Here is a 26,963-nt window from a genome sequence, read left to right as displayed (position 1 = left end):
GAGAGACAGAGACATGCTAATGAAGGGAAACTCCTCCCCTGATACTGGGACCTGCAGTGGGGATGGAGAGCACTGAGGGACTGATAGCAGATTTGTTTGTCTTCAGGCATACACACAAAATTGTGGTTTACAGAGCAACTAGTTTATAAAAAATCCAGCCCTAGAATTACACCCAATGGCGAGGAGCTGCTGGAACTCTCTCTGGGTTAGAGGGACTGAATGACAGGGTACACATTCCCCATTCCACTTTGAGAGGGCAGACTCAAGCAGAGTACAAATGCCATAGCCAGACTGATGCTTCAGTGAGCCTCAGGGCCCTAGCCCAAACCTGCCCTGGATGCTCTGGGACAGAGAAAAAAAATGCTGTGATTTAAGAGACCAGCTAGCGTATAAGATTCAGCCCTAGAACTATGCTAAATGGCAGGGGAGCTGTTGGAGCACTCTCTGGGTAGGAGGTCCCGGTAGACATGGTTTATGCTCCCACTTCATCTTGAAATTACAGACAGGGGAGGGTCCAAGTGCCCTAACTGGCTTGATGCCTCAGTGAGCCCTGGGCCTCAGCCCCCACCAGCCCTAGTTATCTTACTATGACAACCACAAAGTGGTACAACCTGGACATCCTTGGTTAGTGTTCACTACAGCTCCAGCCTTCACAGCAAGGTGACACAGGGGCAAAGCACCCTGGAACACTCCAGGTTCATACCACTTTGGCTTCAGACATCTTGCTAGGGCACCAGGCACAGAGCACTTCAGGACCTAATAGATGACCCCTGCTTTGGATCCAGCCACCACACTAGAGTGCCCTTTGCATGAAGTGCCATGGTAACCCCTGGCCTGTGCTTGCCTCAGTTCCAGCCACCTTGTCAGGGTACTCCCTGTGGGAAGTGCTCTGAAACACCCTCACCCACTCTAGCCTTAACTCTAGTTGCCAGCCAAGGCATCCTGTGGGCTGAGAACCTTAGGATCCTCTGTCTTGTTCCCACTTGATCTTCACCAGTCCTGCCAAGGCACCTTCAGTGTGTAGAGCCCCCAGACACCCCAGCTTGTACCCATTTAAGCTTCCGCTGTCCTGCCAGGGCATCCTTTGCACAGAGAGCCCCATAATACCTCAGCTTATACTCACTTTGCTTTAGTTATACTGCCAAGTTGCCCTCTGTGCATGGAGCCTCAGAATGTCTGGCTTTTACAAATTTGAGCTTTAGCTGTCCTGATGGGGCACTCACTGCATGGAGACACTAGGTACCACAATGACCGTGCCTACATCAGTACATAAGTTTTAACTGATTTGCCACAGTGCCCACTGTGTGGTGAGCCCCAGGACCCCTTGCTTTGCATACACTTCAGGAATTAGAAAAAAAAAGCAAGCAAAGCTCAAGGTGAGCAGGAGGCTGGAAATAACAATATCAGAACAGAAATAAAAAACTTAGAGACTAAAAATCAATGGAAAAGATCAAGGAAACAAAAAATTGGTTCTTTGGGAAAAAAACAAAAAACAAAAAAATCAATGGAAAAGATCAAGGAAACAAAAAATTGGTTCTTTGGGAAAAAAATATATATATATATATATATTTAATTTTTATAACTCTGTCAAGGTTCTCATTACTCGTATAGCTATATTCCATAAAGTCTTCAGGAACACTGAATTAGAGAATACAAATCATTTCTTCCAAGGGGAAGTACAGGGGTAGGTTTCTGTGAACCACTAGTCACATTTTTTGTAAACTGATCAATACATAGTCATGTTTTATATTTGCTTCTGTTTAAAGACACCTTATTTAATATATAGTTGGTACATTAACATTGAACTCATAGCCAATGCCAGTGTAACTCAAGCCTGAATGAAGTTTTTCTAGCATATATTATCTTCATAAGGCATATTATAGCCTCCCTGCACATGGGGACACGGGACAGCACTGTAGCACTAGGCTTGGGCCATTTTAAACCATGAAATCACCAACATAAAACACAAGAAGTAGAAAATATGGCACAAAATAGATCACAAAAAGGACACTTGTTTCCAATATGAGAGCTGAAATACGAAGGCAGAAGGTTTCTTTGTTCTCATCAACTGAGAATGTGAGCCGTCAGGCAACTCCGTTTTTGCTGCTCTGCACACCTCAGGCAATGACTAAGAAAGTTTTCTCTGAGTTAATCATTAAAATCTGTGACACTTACTGAGAAAAGGAACACTGGGGAGAGACAAAGATTTTGAATGAGAGCAGAACTTCAGTCCCTATGTGTTAAGCTTCAAATGCTTAATTCATTTCCAATTGGAATAGTCAGGTAGAATACTGAACCAATGGAAGAGTTACTGCTAGGTGTAAAATTCTAGGCATCATCAGATAGATGATACTGAGTTAAATTGCCAGTAGAATTATTAAGAGGTCTGAGAAATTATCTCTGAGATATTATAAGATTGAGGAGCTGAGAAGAAAATTGAGGAGTGAATACTTTAAATGTGTGACCCATTAGGTAAGAGAGAAATCAAAAGAGTATGATGTCTCAGATGCCAAATGAAGAAAATGTCAAAATAAACAATTGCTAAATGTTGTCGAAAACTTGAATTGGGTGAGACCTCTTAGTTATTATTAGATTTGGCACCACAAAGATTATTACAGTCCTTGACAAGAAAAGATTCTGTAGTGTGAGGGCATAAGAGTAATTCCTTTTACTGAAGTATTTTTTAATAAAACAGTGGGAATGAGCTAGCATTGACTACGTGAATGTCTTTACAAGGATTGGGAATAGATCAAGAAAGCCAATTCCTTATGTAGATTAGATATGTCAGAATTCAGTTTGTTGGTGGAGGGCTGAAAGTTTTACCTACTTTCTAAGGAAATATGAAATCCTATTGTCTCTAGGAAATAAGAAATTTGAGTATAAGAAAGCATTAAGAGAGGTTGGGGGAAAAGAAAAAAAAAAGGTAGGAAGAAATACCACTCAAGTGTATGGAAGGTGGATTGACCAGAGAAATATACTGAAGTCCAACTTGGTGCTTAACAGTCATACATTTAAAATGAGACTGGTCATTCATGGCACTATGTTTTCCTCGGACACTGTAAGCTGTTTGAGAATAATAAAGACTAAGTGAATGGTTAGGTTTTTCCAAAATTAGAGTTTTGTGAGGTAAACAGAAATAAGAGAGAGTTGTTTACTATCAATATAGTGGAAGATAAGCACAAAGAAGTCAGTATATAAATGGGTAAGTGAATCTAAGGTAAATTAAAAAAAATGTGATGCCATATGGAGTAATGGATGTTTACTCCAATTTTAAAGTTGGGAGTAAACTTTACTCCAACTCTCACTCCAAGTGACCTCATTTATAACAACAGAATCTTCATTCCTACCAATTTTAACATTGGTAGGAATGAAGATTCTGTTGTTATAAATGAGGTCACTTGGAGTGAGAGGATTTTGTGTTCAGAATACAGGATTCCTTTCCTTAAGATTTTAGGCTTCTAGTCCAAGGTGGTGGCATAGGAGGACCCTGAACTCAACTCCTCCAAGGAACACATCAAATTATACCTATTTATAAAGCAAGGCCTCCTGAAGTACTGAGGGCTGACTAAACAGCTTCTGCACAACAAAAGATAAAATCGCAAAAGAAAATGTCAAGAGAGACAGAGACATGCTAATGAAGGGAAACTCCTCCCCTGATACTGGGACCTGCAGTGGGGATGGAGAGCACTGAGGGACTGATAGCAGATTTGTTTGTCTTCAGGCATACACACAAAATTGTGGTTTACAGAGCAACTAGTTTATAAAAAATCCAGCCCTAGAATTACACCCAATGGCGAGGAGCTGCTGGAACTCTCTCTGGGTTAGAGGGACTGAATGACAGGGTACACATTCCCCATTCCACTTTGAGAGGGCAGACTCAAGCAGAGTACAAATGCCATAGCCAGACTGATGCTTCAGTGAGCCTCAGGGCCCTAGCCCAAACCAGCCCTGGATGCTCTGGGACAGAGAAAAAAAATGCTGTGATTTAAGAGACCAGCTAGCGTATAAGATTCAGCCCTAGAACTATGCTAAATGGCAGGGGAGCTGTTGGAGCACTCTCTGGGTAGGAGGTCCCGGTAGACATGGTTTATGCTCCCACTTCATCTTGAAATTACAGACAGGGGAGGGTCCAAGTGCCCTAACTGGCTTGATGCCTCAGTGAGCCCTGGGCCTCAGCCCCCACCAGCCCTAGTTATCTTACTATGACAACCACAAAGTGGTACAACCTGGACATCCTTGGTTAGTGTTCACTACAGCTCCAGCCTTCACAGCAAGGTGACACAGGGGCAAAGCACCCTGGAACACTCCAGGTTCATACCACTTTGGCTTCAGACATCTTGCTAGGGCACCAGGCACAGAGCACTTCAGGACCTAATAGATGACCCCTGCTTTGGATCCAGCCACCACACTAGAGTGCCCTTTGCATGAAGTGCCATGGTAACCCCTGGCCTGTGCTTGCCTCAGTTCCAGCCACCTTGTCAGGGTACTCCCTGTGGGAAGTGCTCTGAAACACCCTCACCCACTCTAGCCTTAACTCTAGTTGCCAGCCAAGGCATCCTGTGGGCTGAGAACCTTAGGATCCTCTGTCTTGTTCCCACTTGATCTTCACCAGTCCTGCCAAGGCACCTTCAGTGTGTAGAGCCCCCAGACACCCCAGCTTGTACCCATTTAAGCTTCCGCTGTCCTGCCAGGGCATCCTTTGCACAGAGAGCCCCATAATACCTCAGCTTATACTCACTTTGCTTTAGTTATACTGCCAAGTTGCCCTCTGTGCATGGAGCCTCAGAATGTCTGGCTTTTACAAATTTGAGCTTTAGCTGTCCTGATGGGGCACTCACTGCATGGAGACACTAGGTACCACAATGACCGTGCCTACATCAGTACATAAGTTTTAACTGATTTGCCACAGTGCCCACTGTGTGGTGAGCCCCAGGACCCCTTGCTTTGCATACACTTCAGGAATTAGAAAAAAAAAGCAAGCAAAGCTCAAGGTGAGCAGGAGGCTGGAAATAACAATATCAGAACAGAAATAAAAAACTTAGAGACTAAAAATCAATGGAAAAGATCAAGGAAACAAAAAATTGGTTCTTTGGGAAAAAAACAAAAAACAAAAAAATCAATGGAAAAGATCAAGGAAACAAAAAATTGGTTCTTTGGGAAAAAACCAAAAAACAAAAAACAAAATTGATAAACTCTTAGCCAGACTCATCAAGAAAAAGAAAGAACTCAAATACATAAAACCAGAAATGAAAGAGAAGTAACAACTAATAGCATGGAAATACAAAGGATTTTAAGAGAATAGTATGAAAAATTATGTCAACAAATTGGAGAACCTAGAAAAAGATCGATAAGTTCCTAAACACATATAATCTTCTAAAACTGAATCAGAAACAAAAACCAAATCTGAATCAATTAATCAACAGTATGAAACAGAACAGAAAACCACTGAAAAACAAAAGTCCAGGACCAGATGGATTCATAGGTGAATTCTACTGGACATTAAAAGAAGAAGTGATACCTATTCCCCACAAACTATTCCAAAACATAGTGAAGAAGTTAAAACTTCCAAATACATTCTATGAGGATAGCATCATGCTGATATTAAAACCAAAGATACCATAAAAAAAGAAAACTAGAGGTCAGTATCTCTGATGAACATGATGCAAAAATCCTCAACAACATATTAGCAAGCTACATTCAACAATATATTTAAAAATTTATTAAATATATTAAAATATTAAATATATTAAAATCCCCTTGATCAAGTGGGATTTCATTTGTCAATGTGATATACCACAATATGAAAGATAAAAATTATATGATTATCTCAATAGATGCAGGAAAGCAGTTGACAAAATTCAACATCCATTCGTGATAAAAACTATAAATTGTGTTTAGAGGGAACTTACTTCAACACAATAAAGGCCATATATGAAAAACACACAGCTAGGATCATACCCAATGGTGAAAATGCTGAGAGCTTTTCCTCTAGGATCAGAAATAAGACAAGGCATTCTGGTATGAGGTGGCATCTCACAGTGGTTTTGATTTGTATTTCCCTGAGGAAATGACAGATGTTGGCGAGGATGCAGAGAAAGGGGAACCCTCCTACACTGTTGATGGGAATGCAAATTGGTGCAGCCACTTTGGAAAACAGTGTGGAGATTCCTTAAGAAATTAAAAATAAAGCTACCCTATGACCCTGCAATTGCACTACTGGGTATTTACCCCAAGATACAAATGTAATGAAAAGAAGGGCCGTCTGTACCCCAGTGTTCATAGCAGCAATAGCCACAGTTGGCAAACTGTAGAAAGAGCCAAAATGCCCTTCAACAGATGAATGGATAAAGAAGATATGGTCTATATACACAATGGAATATTATGCCTCCATCAGAAAGGATGAATACCCAACTTTTGTATCAACATGGATGGGACTGGAAGAGATTATGTTGAGTGAAATAAGTCAGGCAGAGAGAGTCAATTATCATATGGTTTCAGTTACTTGTGGAGCATAAGGAATAACACGGAGGACAATGGGAGAAGGAGAGGAAGGGAGTTGGGGGAAATCAGAGGGGGAGATGAACCATGAGAGACTGTGGACTCTGAGAAACAAACTGAGGGTTTTGGAGGGGAGGGCAGTGGGGGGTTGGGTGAGCCTGGTGGTGGGTATTAACAAGGGCACATATTGCATGGAGCACTAGGTATGATGCATAAGCAATGAATCCTGGAACACTGAAAAAATACAATGAAGTTAAAAAAAAGAAAAAAGAAAGAAATTAGTGAAGTCACTTAAGTAGCCTGTTTTTATCCAGATGCTTTTACATGGCACACACTATGCCAGGTGTTCATTTCAGAACACAAACAAAACAAAATGAAAACCTTTCCTACAACTAGAAACTTTTAAAGACTTTTTAAGATAAATTACATTTTGTATAAGATAATGCAATGCCATTTTTATACTCCTTCTGGTGACCTCTCCCTTAAAGTAGATTGATAACATGAATGCTTATTATAGTGACTTCAGAGTTAAAATTACTTAGGGGAGGTTGCCGTATTCATCAACTACTTCTCTATTTCAACAGTAGTTCAAACACATGCCTTTCTCTCCTCACTCTGGTACCATTTCTAAAGTAGGAAAACTTCAATTTGGAAGATGGATATCAAATAATTTCTTATTTATTATATTATTTATATATGATAAAGTATATATAAATTTACATAGACATAGGCACCCGTACATATATAGATATCACATAACATTGCCAAGTTAAAAGGAGCAAGAGGCAGACATGGGATTTAAAGAAAGGTAGTAAGAAAAGTCTTGGGATTGTTAGCCACTGGAGGTCTATTTCTCTCATTGACACTTGGCATCTTCCCTCTGATGTGGATGGATGCAGCTGCAGCTCTCTGCCAACTATAATTTAGTTGGCAGTAATTCTACCCTAGCAGAGGGCACATGATTGCTACTTATCCAGCAGAAACAAAGGGAATGTGATGTATAATTCCATGTTCATGGTACTTCTTCATTACTATATTTTATGAATCATTTATTCTTTCTACTTTATGTTAAACTCTAGGTATTTGAGCCTGGCATGATAGGTTTTACTATAAACTACCAACAAAGTACTCAGAGAAATCAACTAAAAATAATAGTCATAATAGTAATGATAAATTAAAAGGCTGATATTTAATGGGTGGTTATTACTATTTGCCAGACAGTGTGTAAAGCACTTTGCATCTATCAGTCATGTAAATACAGTAACCTATAAAATATCCATTAGTCTTGACATTTTATGAAGAAACTGAAGGTTAGGTAAATTAACCAGTGAGTCCAAAACCACTTACTAGAATGTTGTAGATTAGAGATTGGCTTTCTGTTGCTGTGTTAGGGAGTAAATTATGTTCCAGTGTTGTATTTTATGTCTCTCCAAAAGGATTAAGAGTAGACTGACAGGAGAATAAAAAACGCAGCACATAGTTATCTATTCACTCAATTGTTTAAATCTCAATTAGAATTATGACATTAATGATTTTTTTAAATGCAACAGATAATTGATAAACATTCTATGATGATTTTTTAGACCAGGCAATAGCATCTCAAAATACTAAGGAATTTGTATCAGAACTTTAGGATGCTATAGAGATCAGCATAAAAGGAATATTAAATAGTAAATCAATAAATTATTTTTTGAAAGGTCTTTGTGAGAGAAGATTTCTGAAAGTCTTTAAATGATAAAATACCTAGCAATTGGAAGCATCGATCAAATTGTTTTTGAAGACCGTCATCATATGTGTATTTTCTACTCAGTACTCAAAATGAACATCAAAAATTAAAATTACGATATTTCCATAGAGAAATGAAAACATGAATTTAAGCTCAGCAGCAGGATTAAATCAAATTTTATAATGTTGTGGCAAAATTGCAGTTTGCTTTGCATAATTTTACAGCTTAGTTTCACTAATTTTTTTTCTTTTTTTTTTCTTTCCCCCAGCCAGGCAGATATATTTTCCTTTTATCCTCAGCTGCAAATTCTGAGATTGTAACTTTTTTCTTATACATTTATGTCTTCTTCACAGTCAATAACAGTCTTCTAGCTAAAAATAGAGTTTCCCTAGAACATAGCTTAGATGAAATATTATGGAATAGACTGATTTTGGAGGTTGCTTGATGGTACAAAGAAGGCAAGAAAAATACTCTATGAGAGAGGTTAAGAATGAATTTTCAGTAAGTCTACTGAATGAGGTTATAGTAGCTTTTTCAACACTGTTCAACCTGTTTTGTTTAGTAATAGAGTCAGAAAGTTGGTATACATCCATGAAAGATTCAAAGTCAGGATCCATGTTCTGGATTACAAATCACTTTATTAATACCTATGAACACTTACAACATATCATGTACTCATAATAATGTATTTTAATCTGTCTGCCTGACTTCTACCATAGACTGAACCCCTGGAAAATATGAGTATAGAGATACCTATAGGATTCAAAGAATCCTAAACACATACTCCATGACTGGCATAAAATAGATGATAAATAAAAATTTGGTTTTCAATGGATGATTGCACATGTAAGATAATAAATTTTGTCTGTATTCTGATACTTTTTGGGATATATTTATTCAATATATGATCAAAGTATTATTGTTCTAGGTGATGACAGTCTTTTCATGTGAAACACAATTATTGGGGCTATCCATGTTAACGTACATTATTTTAGAAATAGAATTTACATTTTTTATTATTATTAAGATAAAATATTTTTGAGAGTAATATTTGAAAATATAATGAAGGCATAAAATCATTAAAAATTGATAATCAAGGGCGCCTGGGTGGCTCAGTGGGTTAAAGCCTCTGCCTTCGGCTCGGGTCATGATCCCAGGGTCCTGGGATCGAGCCCTGCATCGGGTTCTCTGCTCAGCAGGGAGCCTGCTTCCCCCTCTCTCTCCGCCTGCCTCTCTGCCTACTTGTGATCTCTGTCTGTCAAATAAACAAAATCTTTAAAAAAAATTGATAATCACTCCCAATATTTTGGAACATATGTTTTCAAAGATATATAATGAAAAATATATAATATATAAATATATATACATACATATGTGTGTTGTGTATACACACACACACACACAAAATAAGAATCTTTCACCCTGCTCTTTTTTCTTCTTATCAACATTCACTGCCTTGCTAGGCTACTATCTAATCTTCCTTGCACTTAGGGCAGCCATCATCACCTAGTCAAATAGTCTCCACTGCAACTGAGATTTTACTCTAAGTATATATACATTTATTTCTTATATACATTTTATATATAGTCAAAATCTGTATATTCATTTACATATTCTAAATATGTATTTCTATATTTGGAATAAAATTAGATATATAGAATATCTATTTATTTATCATCTATCTATACACTGTAAAATCTGAATTGCAGTGAATACTATTTGGTTAAGTAATGACCATTGCCCTAAGTGAAAGGGATATTAGAATCGACTAGTAGATTACTATAAGCTAGTAGGATAGTAGATTTAGTGATCTGGAAGGCCTTGGGTTCTTGCGGCTATAAGGAGGATGAATGAATCAGCAAGAGAAGAAAGTTCAGGTATTTCAGAAGTAAGGTATTGACTAAGAACAAATTTGGGATGTGTTAATACAAAAGGAAATTCGTTATCAAGAATGATGGGTCACTATCATGAGGTAAATCTAAATATTTTTCAAGTTTTGTTTTAGAATATAAAGAACTCCCAAACCTCTATCAAAAACCTTATGAATAACCTCTAGGATTCAGTTTCTCCCTGAAATAAGAAAATACTTATCTCTTTTAAAGTGTGTTGTCAAAATTATTTTATGTTTATAGCGTGGCATAGATTAAACCAATGGGTTAAGTCATAAGTATTTCATCTTTATTGAATAACTGGCACTATTCTTGAAATATAAGCTGGATTCTGGACACCTCATGATCAAAAGATAAAGTCAAACTCATTGGAAACTCAGAGAAGATTTTTAAAAATAATGATTAATGGACTGGATGAAATGGCTTATGGAGAAATAGTGAAAAACAAATGACCAAAAGCATGGCTTAGAATTTATGAAAAAGTGTGAATCTCAAGTTTCTCATGTAAAGAGAGTTTTTGATGTGGGTTTTTTTTTTAATTTAATTGTTTCCATATGCATAAGGGAAAAGTTGTTATCTGAGCCAGAGGTCTCAGTGTATTGCAAACACATGAATTGTTTTAAAAATGCAAACCAAATATGAGCAGAAGAAATTTCCAGGCCTGGGGAGAGGGATTATGATAAGAAACATTGCTGGGGGCACCTGGGTGGCTCAATGGTTAGGCCTCTGCCTTCGGCTCAGGTCATGATCCCAGGGTCCTGGGATCGAGCCCCGCATCGGGCTCTCTGCTCAGCGGGGAGCCTGCTTCCTCCTCTCTCTCTGCCTGCCTCTCTGCCCACTTGTGATCTCTGTCTGTCAAATAAATAAAATCTTTAAAAAAAAAAAAAAGAAACATTGCTGAATGTGAAAAAAAAATAGAAATTTATTTACAACTCAATTAGGCAAGTTGTCATTCTTTAAAAAACATCAGCAGTGTCATATCTGAAGAGATTATTTACCAAGGACCTTAAAAGGAATTGACAAGGAAGACAATTGCTACAACTTTCCTCCAAGTTAACATGAGCATCAGATCACATATTAGAGGGTTCTCTGTACTCATTTCCTTAGTCTTTAAACTGTGAAAACACCAGAACCTCCTCCCTAAGGTACTATTTGCAAACCCACTCTACAAACTGTTATTCATCATGAAGAGTGGGTTACCATAAAGAGTCTCTAAGAGGGGTGGTAAGGCCACTGTAAACAAACTCTGGTTAATACTAATCACCTTTCAGAGTTGAGGACATCTGAATGAAATGGGGTAGACAACTATGTTGTGATGCTGTGTGGAAAGAAAGTGATGAAGGAGATAAAAATTTCATTGAGTACCTACCATATGCAAACCATGGTGTTGGTGCCTCATGTAGGATTTTATTTAAATTTCATAATAACTTGGTACTTACATTATATCACCTACATTAATCAAACAGAAAACTGAGGCTTAGCATTATATGAACTGATACACATACATTTACATTTGGAACTCCCATGAGTTAGTAAGAAATTTATGTGAGAAATTAAACTTATTCCAGTTTGGTCAGCAAGTGACTGCAGATCTGATTCTAAACACAGCAATCTTCTCAATAAACCTTGCAAAATTGGTATATCTCCAAACATCTCTTTTATCATCACTATATCAAGTTGGAATGGTTTCAACTAATTACCTTTCAGGTTAAGCAATTAAATTTTTTTTTCTTTTCTTTTCAAAATTTAATCTTAAGACATATCAAACTGTTAACACATTTAATGATAAAAATAATATTCAAGCATTTTATAGATGGATTGCATTGAGGTAGGTACTCTTTTCCTTCTCAGTATTTAAATCTTCAATCAGGAAAAAGTTATAAGAAATTCCTTTCTTTTCAAGTCTCAACATTTTACTTTTCCCAGAAATATTTCATTTTCAAAAGACATGAAAAAGGTGGGAGTGAAGTGAAATCAGTTTCTTATTGTACAATATAAAATAACCTGGTTCGGATATGCAGGATCTGCTGCCGAAATCAGGTAAAAGGAGGCCTCTGTCTCTCTTCATTTGTAGCCTACTTCCATTGTGTTCAATTCCCTCTCTATCTCTCAGACTCTAATGGAAGAAATCTCTGCTAGAGATGGATTGTTTGTATTTCCCCCCTAAATTCCTACACTGAAACCCTAACCCCCAATATGATAATAATAGGAAGTAGCACCTTTAGAAGGTAATTAGGTTTAGATGAGGTTATGAAGGTGAGATCCTCATGAGGAGGTTGGTGTCCTTATGTGAGGAGACCAGAGACCTTGCTTTCTCTCTCTTCATAGAGAGAGAAGGCGGGATGAAGGCAGCCATCTGTGAGAGCTGTCACCGTGAACTGAATCAACCAGCATCTCTTTCTTGGTCTTTCCATCCTCTAGAACTAAGGGGAAATAAGTGTCTTCTGTTTAAGCCACCCAGTTTACGGTATCCTGTCTGAACATCTCTAGGTGACTAAGGTAATTCCCTACCATAGGTCCAGGCTTACCTGGTCCCTAAATTTTACTGTCTCAGAGGGAGAGAGACTTTCTCCCAGTGATCATATTAATCCATGTAAAGGGACTCACACTTGTCTTCCTGAGGTTATGTGCCTGCCTATTTCTGTGGTGGTAGAGGCAGAGGCTCTTGAAGAGGTGAAAAGAAATAGTAAAATAACATGCTCAAAACACTGTCTCACAAGTAATATGGTCAAGAAATGTTAATTCTCAGTATTTATTGTTACATTTTAGACGAGATCTGCTCTGCAGAGCTGCTAGTCTTAAGAGAGTCATTTGAGGCAAGGGTCTTTTCTATCACTTTTTGGTTCACTTAAAGATAATCATAAGATTCTAGAAGAAGCATAATCCATATCAGAACAGAAATTATTCCATTTTATTTTTTTAATAAAATAATCTCTTTACCCAATGTGGGGCTTGAACTCATAATCAAATCAAGTTATTCCAGAACACCTAGTGATTACTGATTTCTACTTCTTCTTAAGAAATGAAGAATTCTTTTTATGAGAAAAAATTTTGCCATACTGATTTACTGGAAATATATTAAATGACAAAATACTAAAAATTTGTATTTACAACGTCTTAGTCAAGATACAATTTTAAAACAGTGGAAAATATAAATGTAAGGCAGACAATTTACTTTTTACTTACAACTTCTTAGTCAAAATATAATTTTTAAAATAGCAGAAAATAAACGATGTGAGGCAGACAATTTACTTACAGTAAATATTTTAAGGTTGGCAGGCCATATGGTCTCTGTTTAAACTGTGTAACTGTCATTGCAGTGTGAAGCAGGCATAGAAAATACATAAATGAATGGATGTGGTTATGTTCCGATGAAACATTATTATAAATTTAGGCAGTAGGCTAGATTTTGCCCATGGGTCATAGCATGCTGACCCCTGCTACTAATAGTAATGCTTCTTACACATATACAGTTCCAAATTATTGGAAATAACTCCGTAGAATCTCAATGTGGGATTCATGTCGCTGTTCAAAAACTATTCTATTTCTTTCAGGCTCATGGTAGGTAGGTTGTATTTACCAACTCCTTTTGAAATTAAGCATGGCCAATGTGTCTTGCTTTTGGAAAAAAAAAAATGCGGGTAAGATTGCCAGTGTGTTCCTTCTGGGAAGAAACATGAGAAGGCAATTCATAGTTTGACATGCTCTATTCCCACCACCCTAGTGACTTTGGAGGTATATGTTGAAATTCTTCTCCTAATTGTTATGATGAGCAGAATCTTCCTGGTGCCTTTCATTGGGCACATAATATCTATGAGGAATATAATTTAATTATTTTAAATGACTAGGATTATTGTTTTCTTTTTTTCAGCCTAGTCTAGCCTATACTAAATGATATCTCTAGTTCCATTGGCCCACAGGTTGAGGATCCCTAATTTTACCTCAGTAAATGGAGTTTCTTAGAAGAAATGGGTATGTATCCTTAATTTTTTAAGTGTATTAATCAAAAACTCTTGCATGCAAATAAAATAGGACTAATCTGAACCAGTTTGAACTAGCTTATAGGGAGGTTTTTCAGAGTACTAGAATATCTTATATCAGGCAAACCTTCTTTCATTTATTCAGTTAGGTACTGAGTGTCCATAATGTCAGACACCATTCTAGGCACTAGGTATATATTGTTGAACAAAATATTTAATAGCATGTTAGACAGTAAGAGATGCTATGCAGAAAATAAAGATGGATAATAGAAGAGGAAGTTATGGAAAGATGGTAATTGAAGATTATCCAACTATGGGGAAAACCAGAGTGTGGCTTCATCTTACTATGAATGAAATCAGCAAGCAAGTGCCTGCCGAAGCACAGGTTCTCTCTCCCTCTCTCCCAGTCTCTCTTCTATCTCTCTCTCATTCTCGTTTCTGTTTCTCTTTATATGTTGGCTTCACAGTCTTTCACTATAGGCCAGCTGCTCCCCAGGGCAGGAATCATGGCTCCTAAGAGTTGCCAATCTCACCTCATAGAGTTTGCACCACCAGACAGGGACAGAATTTTAATTTTCAGTTTCAGAAATCCTTGGGAAGAATTCTGTCCCACCTGGATCAGTTGCTTATCTTTGAGTTGATTGTGGTTAGTGGTTGGGATAAAGTAAAAACATGCTAGCATCCACACTGAGCATGTGTATTGAGGGAGTGAGGGATCCTTTTCCAACAGGTGAAGGCCAACATCATAAATATCCACTAACATTAATTCTTTTATACTGATGCAATTAAACTAAATATCTCTCATTCTACTGTGAAGGCTTCAGAGGTCTTGACTAATACTCTGATCTTCCTTAACTTCACAAAAATTCCTCAAGAGACTCTTTTCACCATATTTATGTCTTTGGTGGAGACTACTTGACATTAAGAGTTAGGATTCTGGGGGCACCTGGGTGACTCAGCCGTTAGACGTCTGCCTTCGGCTCGGGTCATGATCCCGGGGTTGTGGGATCGAGCCCCGCACGGGGCTCCCTGCTCTGCGGGAAGCCTGCTTCTCCCTCTCCCACTCCCCCTGCTTGTGTTCCCTCTGGCTTTCTCTCTGTCAAATGAATAAGATAAAAAAAAAAAAAAAAGAGTTAGGATTCTGTTGCCTGGTTTGGGAAACCCAGGCAAGCATTCTCGTTACAGAATTTTACTTTAACAAAGGGTATCTCTATATGGCTAAGGCAGTATTAGATATTTGAAGAAGCACACTTTTCAATTTCTTAAATCACACCTGGAGAAGTAGAACCTGCCTTCAAAGTTGTGTGCCTAGGCCTCAGAGTCTCTTCTAGACACGAAAACTCGGTGTCTAATATTTCTGGCACATCCACAATATTCTATCTATTCTATCTACATGTGTTGATGAAACAACTATTCAAGAGCAAATAGCAGATTTCACAGATTATTAAGTATAATTTTTCTAAAACAGATTTATTGAGAAGAAAAATTCTGAAAGCTTTAATTTTCTTGCTATGTGTTGAGATAGCAGGGGAATGAAGAAAGTTAAGAGTAAAAACAACTCTTGAACCAATCTCAGATTTCTCCTTGAATGTATGAATGGAAGAAAAGGCTGCTGAGCAAACATCATGTATACGTGGGCCTGACTCTAGTAATACTGTGTAAGCAAACCCTCTCAGATGGTAAACATATTTGGGGAATGCAGGCAAAAGCCTTGGGAAATATTCACTGGGCAGTTCTATCAAGCCCATAAGCAGACATCTGTCTGTTTTTTAAATTAGCAAAGAAAGAAGGGCAGTTAGTACTATATATGGAAATGGAATTCTCGATAGAGATGGGTGAGTACAGTCAATGCTCATAATTAGGGGAGAGCACTTCAGACAGCTGCGTGGAGTCTGACGCAGTTAGTGATCACAGAGCACCGAGGCAGCTGCCGAAGCTTCCTATTCCTCAAGGACAGGCTAACTCAGAAGCAGGCTATTATTGAACATGAGACTGAGCTATGTTTCTGAAATTCTTAAAAGCTCACAGATCCTTTTCAAAGGGAGAGACTATCCTATAGAGAAATTTCATCTAGTTGGGTAAAATAAATAGACATTTTCTACTTGCTCCAGTATATCCGTAGCTTCACTTACAAAACTGTCAAGAGCTTGGAAACAACATTGTGTAGTTGTATTAAGGAAGATAGAATGGAATTTTGGAGAGTCAGAAGGCTGGCAGTCATACCAGAAATGAAGGCCCTACAGATGAAGCATCACTGTTCTTTGTAATGTATGCTTCTCAGACACTGATTAAAAAAACACATTAAATAATAATTAAAATTTGCTTACATTTCCATAAAATTGGGTGTTGGATCTCATGACTTGGGAATTACTAAAAAATTACTCAAAACATTACTCAAAAATATCTCTCCAAGCCTTCCCACCTGCTATATCTCCTCCCCTTTTCTCTGCAGGCAACCATGGCATACAGACTTGTCAACTAAGTAACCCAATTTATTTGAAATGTGTCATATACAGTAGTCATCCTGAAATACACTTTCTAAATCACAGTAAGGAATGGGCCATAATAAAGATTTTTTTTTAAAGAAAAAAGATTTAGTCATTTGACAGCAAGCAAGAAAGAGAGAGAGAGAGCATGAGCAGGGAGGAGGGGCAGAGGGAGAGGGAGAAACAGACTCTGCACTGAGCTGGACATGGGGCTCGATCCCAGAACTCTGAGATCATGATCTGAGCTGAAGGCAGATGCTTAACCCACTGAGCCACCCAGGTGGCCCATTACAAAAATGCTTTTTAACTAAGATTCTCTATTGATTCTGATTTTCAAGTATGTTCATGTTCCTTTTCAAAGGGTTCCGCTTTTTCTTAGTTTATTTTTATTTCTTACCTATCTTCTTCTTCTTCTTCTTCTTCTTTTTTTTTTTAATGGACCATTCAATGGGAAGAGAAAAGAGTTACAGACTTTGATTTACATCCACCATACACTCTTATATTTGTTTACATAAATGTGGCAAACTCAGTTTGTTTTTTAAAATATATTTTTCCATCAAGAGAAGAAGGGTTTGAATTATGAGCAATCAGGTATATAGTATTAAGAATATGATATAATTGAAAACAAACAGGTGTATATGTTTTAAGCTTCATTACAAGAGTGATTTGCTTGTAGATGAAAAAAAATCCTAGAGTTTGGTAAATAAGCAATATAAATTCAGGATTGTATTAGAGATAACATTAAGAAGCTACCCAAGCCAGCCATGAAAACAGGATGGGAATAGCTTTCTCCCATAAACAACTATAAAAATAGCCATAATATGGAAAACAAATCATTTCATAAATTAGACAAGGCTTCTAAACCTGCAGTTCTTTAAAGAAGGGAATAAATGACACATGTCTCACTATCAACTTAGCTTTCTGCTTGAATACACTTTCTTATCATTGGCACAGAGAAGTTGTGCCCAAATAAAGCACAATAGGATTGAAGAGTGGGAGGAGACAGAGACTGCAGTTTGGAGGGCTTAGTTGGTCATTTTAGTCTTTCAGACAATTGGTCCATTACATGTAAGTCATTCAAATTTTAGGGCATGGAGTTGTTCAGACCAAACCTTTATTATCATTTTAATGTCCATGAGGTCAGTAGTGATAACCTTCTTTCATTTCTGATATTGGTAGTTTGTGTCCATTGCTTTTCCATCTTGAACAGCCTAGCTAGAAATTTATCAATTTTATCGATCCATTCAAAGAAACAGATTCGGTTTTACTGATTTTTTTAAAATTTTTTTTCTTTTTTCAATTTCATTGATTTCTACTTTTTTATTTGTTTTCTTGTGTATGCTTTAGCTTTAATGCTCTCTTAAGTCATTAGGTAAACACTTAGACAAATGGTTTTAAATCTGTCTTCTTTTCTACTGTATACATTTGACACTATATAGATCATGTAATTACTGATTTTGCCACATCCCCACACATCATGATAAGTGTTATTTTCATTTTCATTTGGTCAAGATATTTTCAAAATTTTCCTGAGAGTTCTTTGACCACTTGTTATTTAGAAGTGTGTTGTCTCATCTCCAAACACTGGATATTCTGCCAACATCTTTCTGCTATTGGTTTCCAGGTTAATTCCATTGTGCTCAGAGGATATACTAGGTATGATTTTATTTTTTTAATTTAAGATGTGTTTTATGACTCAGAGTGTGCTTTTTCTTAGTGAGTGTCCTGTGTGTGAGCATGAGAAGATATGTTTGCTGTTATTAGATGGAATATTCCATAAATGTCAATTGGCCGGTCAGGTCACCAAATATGCTTACTTAGGCTTCACTTGTTTAATCTATCAATTACTGAAATAAAGTTGCTGAATTCTCCAACTATAATAGTGGATTTACCAATTTCTACTTGCAGCTTTATCAGGCCTTTCTTCAAATATTTTTGCTCTCTTATTAGGTGCAGGCATATTTAATTTTTTTTAATCCCTGGAAAATTGACCCTTTCATCATTTTGTTATGTCCTTTTCTTTCCTTGACAATTTTTCTTGATAACTGTTCTGAAAACTCCTTTGTGTGAAATTCATATTGGTACTTTAGTTTTCCTATGATTAATGTTAACATGATATATATTTCTCTTTATTTTTAACTTATCTTTATATTTAAAGAGAATTTCTCATAGACAACATGTACATAGGTCTTATTTTTTTAAAGACTGACTCTATCAGTCTCTGTTTTTTAACTTGTGTTTAAAAAAGACCATCCACGTTTAAGATCATTATTGGTTATACTGGCACCTACCATGTCTGCTCCTTATTTTGTCACTTTTTCTTCTACCTTCTATAGTTTTAACTGAGCACTTTATATGGTACCATTTTATCTTTTCTTATAGAATACCCACACTTTCTGAAAATTTTAATGATTTCCATAGTGTTTGCAATACACATTTTTAACTAATTTAAGTCCACCTTCAAATAACATGATAATACTTCGGGTATACAAGTACTCTATAAGAGGGTATGCCCAATTCCTCCCTCTCATCCCTCATGTCATTGCTGCCATTTATCTGTGTGCTATAATTACCTAATATAGTGTTGTTATTACTTTAATAAATACTTGTTTATTATTATTTTTTATTATGCTATGTTAGTCACCATACAGTACATTAGTTTTTCATGTAGGAGTCCATGATTCATTGTGTAAAAATGTGAAAAAAAATCTTACTATCATCATCCATTTGTTAATATCTTCTTTATGTAAATCCAAGTTTACGACCTATATAATTTTCTTTGTCTCTAAAGAATTCCACTGAAAATTTTTTGTATGCAGGACTGCTGGTGATACATTCCCTCAGATTTTGCTTCTCTGAGAAAATCTTCATGTTCTCACAGTTTAGGAGGTTAATTTAGCTAGATATAGAATTCTAGATTTTTTTTTCTTTCAACATTTTAAGTATTTCCTCCACATATCTACTGCTTGCATGGTCTGATGATAAATCTCCTGGTATCATTATCCCTGTTCCTCTGTAGAAGTTCCTCCATTTAATCTGGCTACTTTCTAGGATTTTTTTGTTTCTTTGTTTTTCTATACTTTGAATATGATATTCACAGGTATAAATTTTTGGTATTTATCCTGCCTAGTATTCTCTGTACTTTCTAAATCTTTGGTTTGTTGTCTGTTACTAATTTTGGAAAATTCCCAATCTCTCTTCAGTTCTTTATTTCTTCTCTTTTTGTAAAAAAAAAAAAAAAAAAAAAAATATATATATATATATATATATATATATATATATATATATTATATCTTTCGAAATTGATCTACAAATAATAGGTATTCTGTTCTGGTTTTGTTGACTTGTTTTTCTGTTTTCAGTGATGTTGCAAGTTTTTAATGGCATATTTTCAAGGGCACTGATTCTTCTCTCCATCCTGCTAGTCTACTGATGAACCCATCAAAGACATTCTTAACAACAACAACAAAAATTCTTCATTTCCTGTTATAATGTTTTTATTTATAGAATTTCTTTCAATTCTTTGAGTTTCCTTGACTTTGCTTACATCACTCATTTTTTTTGTTGCATGTTGTCTACTTTTTTCCATTGGAGTCCTTAACATAGTAATCAGTTATTTTAAATTCCCTATCTGATGATAAGGGACTAAAAGTTCTACCTACTTTAAGAGGAAGTACATGGAAAATATCTAAAATGAATGCACCAAATGTTATCAAAGCTTCTATAGTATTTTAAGTAAACACCATAAAATAGTAGAAAAGTTCAAAATAATTACCTTTAAGTAGTAGCGAGAGCAAGGAAACTATGAAAGGAGGGGATGTTTGGTTTTATTTGTTTGTTAAAACTTTAAAAAAACTATGTGAATGTGTTACTTGGATGATAGTAAAAAACGTTCAGTATAATAAAAAATGTTATAGGAAAAAAAAATTCCCTATCTGGTAACTCCAAATATGTGTCATATTTGAGTCAGTTTCTGGAGAAAGCTTTGTCTCTTTGGACTTTTTCTTGCCGTTGAACATGCCTTGTCATTTGGGGTTGAGATCTGGGCATGCTGTATTAGGTTAAAGGAAATGAGGTAAATAAACCTTCAATGTAAGCATTAAAGTTAATCTAGTTAGGAGTTGGTCTGTGTTTAACAATTTTTATAGCTGTAACTGCCAGAGACTTCAAATTCTTCAGAATTCTCCAAATTGTTTTTGTTTTTATCTCCCCCAGTGTCCTGAAAATTCCTTAAGAAATCCTTTTAAGCAAAACTTGCATCTTAGAGATCTTTTAGCTATAATGCCATTATTTTACTAGTGTTCTGTTGGTATGATGGTTAGGTGGGGGAAAGGGACAGCATTCTACAATCTTATGACTAAATCTTAGTCTTTTAGTGGGCTTGTCTCTGGGTCTTAATCTTCACAAGTGGTTAGTCTTTTTCCCACTCTAAGACAGAAAAGATAGAGTGATAGAAGGAAAGAAGTGTCCTTTCTCCAGGCCAGAAAAGACCCTGGAGATAGGTCTTTGTATGGAAAAAGCTATGGAAATACTTCATAAGGTCTTCTCTTTCCCTCTCTCTGTCACAGTCATGAAGGCATGTTTTAGACTCTTCACCATTAACCACCTGATGGAGTTCATGGAGATAAAATCCCCAGAACTTGTAAAATATCTATCAGACTGTGGCCCCAGGAGTTTTTCACTCTTAAGATAGTTCATATAATCCCCCAGCACCTCATGAAGATCACCATTTATGTGTCCCTCCTGGTTTATGACTCTAGTGTCTTCTCCTCTAGTTAAGTAGGATTTTACTGTTTCTCCAGATTGGGGCAGGGGTGCCCAGAAACTCCAGTTTATCTAATGGTTCCAAGAAAAGTGAGTGATTTTCAGTCCATCATGCTTTCTCTTGTAAAAATGGGAGTGATGATGTCAAAACCCTTCACATGTTAGAGCTAAAGCCAGCAGTCTGTATGCTGACTTTTTGCTTTCAAGACAAGACCACTGAAGAGTAGACTTCTTGCATTCATAATATCCAAATATACTTGACCAACTGCCAGAAAAACACAAGAGCATTGGTGTTGTGGGGACTATATATGTGTGTGTATGTGTGTGTGTGTGTGTGTGTGTGTGTGTGTGTAATAAATATTATCATATAATAAATATATCTTACACATTATATATTTCTTTTTAATAAAAAAATTATTTATTTTATATTATTTATAATATTATTTTATTATTTTATTTTATATTTTATTTTATTATTACAAGGTCCACATAAAATCTATCTCCATTGAGGAAAAAAGAATATGTTAGACTCTTGGATATAATAAAACACAGTTTAGAATAATTTTCTTCATTTCTAGAACCATTCACAACCATAGATTTTTAACGTTTTTCAAATATCTTAGTTACTTTTCAGTCAGAGCTGAATTTAAAAAAAAATTTTATTTAAATTCTAGTTAGTTAACATATAGTGTACTATCACCCCTTCTATCTTTTTTACCCATCCCACATTCATCTGTTTTGTTTCTTAAACACCACATGAGTGAAATCATATGGTATTTGTCTTTCTCTGACTGATTTCACTTAGCATAATATACTCTAGCTCCATCCACATCACTGCAAATGGCAAAATTTCATTCTTTTTGATGCTGAGTAATATTCCATCGTGTGTGTGTGTGTGTGTGTGTATCTATATATACCACATCTTCTTTATCATTCACCAGTTGGTGAATACTTGGGCTCTTTCCATAGTTTGGCTATTATTGATAATGCTGCTATAAACATTGGGGTCCATGTACCCCTTTGAATCTGTATTTTTGTATCCTTCGGGTGAATACCTAGTAGTGCAATTGCTAGATCATAGGGTAGTTCTAGTTTTTAAAAAGATTTTATTTATTTATATGAGAGCGAGAGAGAATGCATGGACAGGGGGAGGGGGACAGAGAGAAGGAGAGGGAAAGGCATATTTCCCACTGAGCATGAAGCCCAATGTGGGGCTCAATCCCAGGACTCTGAGGTCATGACCTTAGCCAAAGACAGATGCTTAACCTGCTGAGCCACCCAGGTACCCCTGCATAGTTCTATTTTTAACTTTTTGAGGAACCTCCAGACTGTTTTCCAAAGTGGCTGCTCCAGCTTGCATTCCCACCAACAGTGCAAGAGGTTTCCCCTTTCTCTTCATCCTCATCAACATCTGTTGTTTCTTGTGTTGTCAGTTTTAGCCAGAGCTGAAATTATACTTTTTTCTTTCAGTATTACTTTTTTTCTTTCTTACTTAATTTTTTTCCTTAAATTTTACTTTCTTACTTAAATTTTTCTTTCAGTATTACAATGAATAAGGCATTTGGTTCATTTTGCTTTCTTTTCTCTCTTAATTTTTTTTTTTCTTAAATAACAGCTCTGACTTTCTTTGACTTTAGACTTTGGAAAGGACAGTAGGGATATGAATAAGTATTGTCTTTCCACTAAATGGCCAACATGAATGTATAGTTTTAAGTGACATAGTTAACTTCCATGAAGTTCAGTGTAACATTGCAAAAAGACACTACAGTGCCTTAAGTACAATGTTAAGAATCACAAGGGAACAACTGTTGTTACAAAATTTGCATATCTCAGTTAGACTGACTTCTTGAGATGGACTTACTATTATTTAATTGATAGGCTACAATCTCTGTCAATTTTTAAATTTAAGCCAAGATCATGGTTGAGAGATGAAATTGTCAAGGTGGTTCTTCAAAGGAAATTTCCTCTTATTGGGTCAAATAATCCACTCCATTATAGGACACCGATAAAGAATACCCATACTACCTGTATTAGAACTCAAAAATGACCACAGAGGAGCCTGGTTCCTCTCTCCAAAACAAAACAAACCTCAAAACCCATGGAAGTCACAACAATAACATGTGTGTGTGTGCATGCACATGTGTGTGCATGTAGGACACTAGGAAAGGAGAAAATGACTGTGATGAGTCTCTAGGAGGGAGAGTTTTGTCCTATTTTAATCTTAAATATAGCTGAGATGTCTTCCACCTTAACATGGGGAAACAGTGGACTTCTTTCTCTAAAAATCAATCCAAATATAATTGCAAGTAACTTCTTGGGACAACAGCTAATGTGTTCCATACAAAGAGAAGGAGAGGTATCATTCTGTGTTCATGCAGGAAATTAGAACTACTCTAAATATTCCTCAAACAAATAATTTATCATAGGACTATCATATGTTCTTATATAATTGACTATAGCCATTCCAGGAGATCAATGTCATTTCTTTTCTTCTGTCTTCCAACATTGTGAGATTTCCTCATTAGCAAACTATAACATGGACTATAAAAGGAAGATGATTCAGGGAAATAGAGCTCCTAGCTTCTCTGTAGTTTAAGACCTTCAGATGATGTGCCCTTGTACTGACTTGACAGACAATCCTGCACAGGATTGGTGAAAATGTAAAATGTTTAAGTTATGTGTTGTGTCAAAAACATAGTTGGTGATCAATACATGATGACTCTTTATTCCTGCGATATTCATCTCTGCTTTAACTAATAATCAGCACAACAAATATTTATTTGTGTTTTGTTTACTGGGGATACATTGTTAACAAGGCAGTTAAAAACATTTCCCATCCTCAAGGAGGTTGTATTTTAGTGCATCATGGCAGGCAGAAAACTATATGCTTCTGAGCAGAAAGGAAGACAACACTTTCTAGTCCATTGTCCTGGCCATTTACTAAATATTGACTAATAGAATTTAAGTCACTTTTAGCAATGGCTCTTAAGTATACTTTTTAATCTTCCATCCTGTCTCATATTTCATTGGTAACCTAATTCAGAGAATGTAGCAGAAGAGTTTGGAATATTATGAGGAGGAGGAGGGGGAACAGAATGTCTCTTCTAATATGGACAACGATACTTCGACCAGGGTTCCTCCCTCATGACCTCACTTAATTACTTCTTTGGTGACCCCATCCCCAAATAATACCACACTGGGGGTTAAGTCTTCAATATATGAGTTCTGACAGGGCACAAATATTCAGTCTATAATATATACTATTTTTGGAATTAGGGAGAATAATGAACATTACAAGTTATTTTATGGCAAGCATTGTTAATTATTCTGATTGGGGTGGATAAAAGTATCTGATACATGGTATGTAAAATGATGATGAATGCTATGAATTAACATAGAGAGAGGAATAAAATGTAACTAAATGTGGTTGTTTTGTACAGGGGATTCAGGGCAGGCCATACTAATACGGTGACATTTGAAGAAACACATGAAAGAAATGAGAGAGCAGGACGTATATGTATTTTCAGGAAGAAACAGAGGGAATAAAATGTACAAAGACCTTGATATAGAAATGTATTTGTTATGTTAGAAGAGCAAAGACACCACTGTGATTAGAAAGGAAGAAGAGTGATCAGCGATGAGGTCAGAAATATTATAGATCATAGTAAAGAGACTGGATTTTATCTTCAATTAGATGACCAAAGAAATTTTTGTGGAGGATTCTGGGCAGAGGTTGAGAGGAATTGGCTGCTGGGAAGAGGATAGATAGTAGGTGGGAAAGGATAGAAGCAGAAATAATAATGAGGAATTTGATGCATTAAACTAGGTGAGGGATGGCTGTGGCTTGGGCTAGAGTAGTAGCACTGGAGGCAGTTGGAGGTGGAAGGATTTGGGGTATTCAGTAAGGCAGAGGAGGTGGTGTGGGCTCTTTGAAAATGTCTGTGTGCTGCTTAAGGAATTCCCCAAGGCTTACCAGAAGAGATGTTATTTGCATTATATATTTTATTGTCTCCACTTTACCAAGCAAAGTCTACTGTATTTTTCAAACAAATCATAGCCCTGTCTTCTTTAACTTATAGATAACAATTAGTACAATCTTACTTAATATCCTAGGCATTGTCTTCCTTTGGAATTGCGGACTTTTTCTAAATTCCACCTTTAGTCCATAGCCCCTAAATATCCTCTAGAAAACATCCCTTAGCAATCATTCTCTTCCCTACGTCACCTTACTTCATGCATGTGATTTATCATGTACATCTTTCCTATCTCAGTGTATATACCTAAATCTGGACAGCTTTTTATAATTTTTTCAATTTACTCATATGTAGTAATTGTATACCATCTAAAGTTACCTTCATCGTTATTTTTGAATTTTGTTCTATAAAATTTAGTCTCTTAAAAATGCTCTGTCATTTTTAGCTCATAATACAATAGTCTCTCATCTTTCTAAAGCCAGTATGCATCTAGGTATCTTTGTATGTTTTCATGACAGCTATCACTAAGGCACCTATCTGCATAGAGAGATTCATCTAAGACCATACCAAATTATATTCATTCTGGATTGAACTAGATATCGCAGTGCCATATTAAAATGGGAAAAGGACAGCAACAATATTGCTATCTTCTATTCCTTTAAACTGTAATCCCAAACTCAATCAAGATGAACTGCCTTATTTTGTTTGAGCTGGTTTCCTCTTATTTTAATATGCATTAATCTCAGACTCTTAGTAAATATCTAGGTATGTCCTGTGTCCATGCATTACACATCATTTTATAAATCAACTGTGGAATGTAGAACAAAATTATAAATAATCCATTTGTAGGAATAATATGGCTTTGATATCTCTGTTTCTTTCTCAGGACTTCTCCATTTCTTATTTATTTCTTCTTATTTCTTATTTCTTCTCTTATTTTTACTTCTTCTCTTATTTCTTATTTCTTCCCTTACTGAGTATGCTTTTCTCTTTCTAGTTTGTTTGTTTGTTTATTTATTTATTTAAAAAAGATTTTATTTATTTATTTGACAGACAGATCACAAGTAGGCAGAGAGGGAGGCAGAGAGAGAGGAGGAAGCAGGCTCCCCGCTGAGCAGAGAGCCCGATACGGGGCTCAATCCCAAGACCCTGGGATCATGACCCAAGCCGAAGGCAGAGGCTTTAACCCACTGAGCCACCCAGGTGCCCCTCTAGTTTATTTTTTAAAATAATTTATTTTTTAAAGATTTATATTTATTTGAGAGAGAGAGAGAGAGAGATAGCACATGGGCAAGGGGCAGAGACTTTGGGTACCCTATCTGACTGCCTGTTCCAGGAGTTCCAGGATGTAGCACAGTGAGAGGATGCCCAGGTGAAACAGAACAGACAGTGGTGGGAGCCTAGTGAAGCTAAGGCAGCTAGAGATCATATGGAGGAATACTGAAGAGGAGAGGACTGCTTGAAGAGGGAGCGCTTGATATCTGTAAAGCATCCTTCTTAAGATTTTGGCAGAGCTCTAGGTCAGTGAAGGCATGAGAGAAAAATACCTGAGGCTGGATATGGGAAATAAGAAAGGAGCAGAAAAAAAAAATCTTAGGCATTCACAGAGGACAAGTAATAAGTGATTTTTTCCAGTAGTCAAATGG

This window comes from Enhydra lutris, unplaced genomic scaffold (genome assembly GCF_002288905.1).
Source record: "Enhydra lutris kenyoni isolate GAN:26980312 unplaced genomic scaffold, ASM228890v2 scaffoldscaffold37, whole genome shotgun sequence".
In the NCBI taxonomy this organism is placed as follows: Eukaryota; Metazoa; Chordata; class Mammalia; order Carnivora; family Mustelidae; genus Enhydra; species Enhydra lutris.
Note: the sequence above shows the minus strand (reverse complement) of the source record.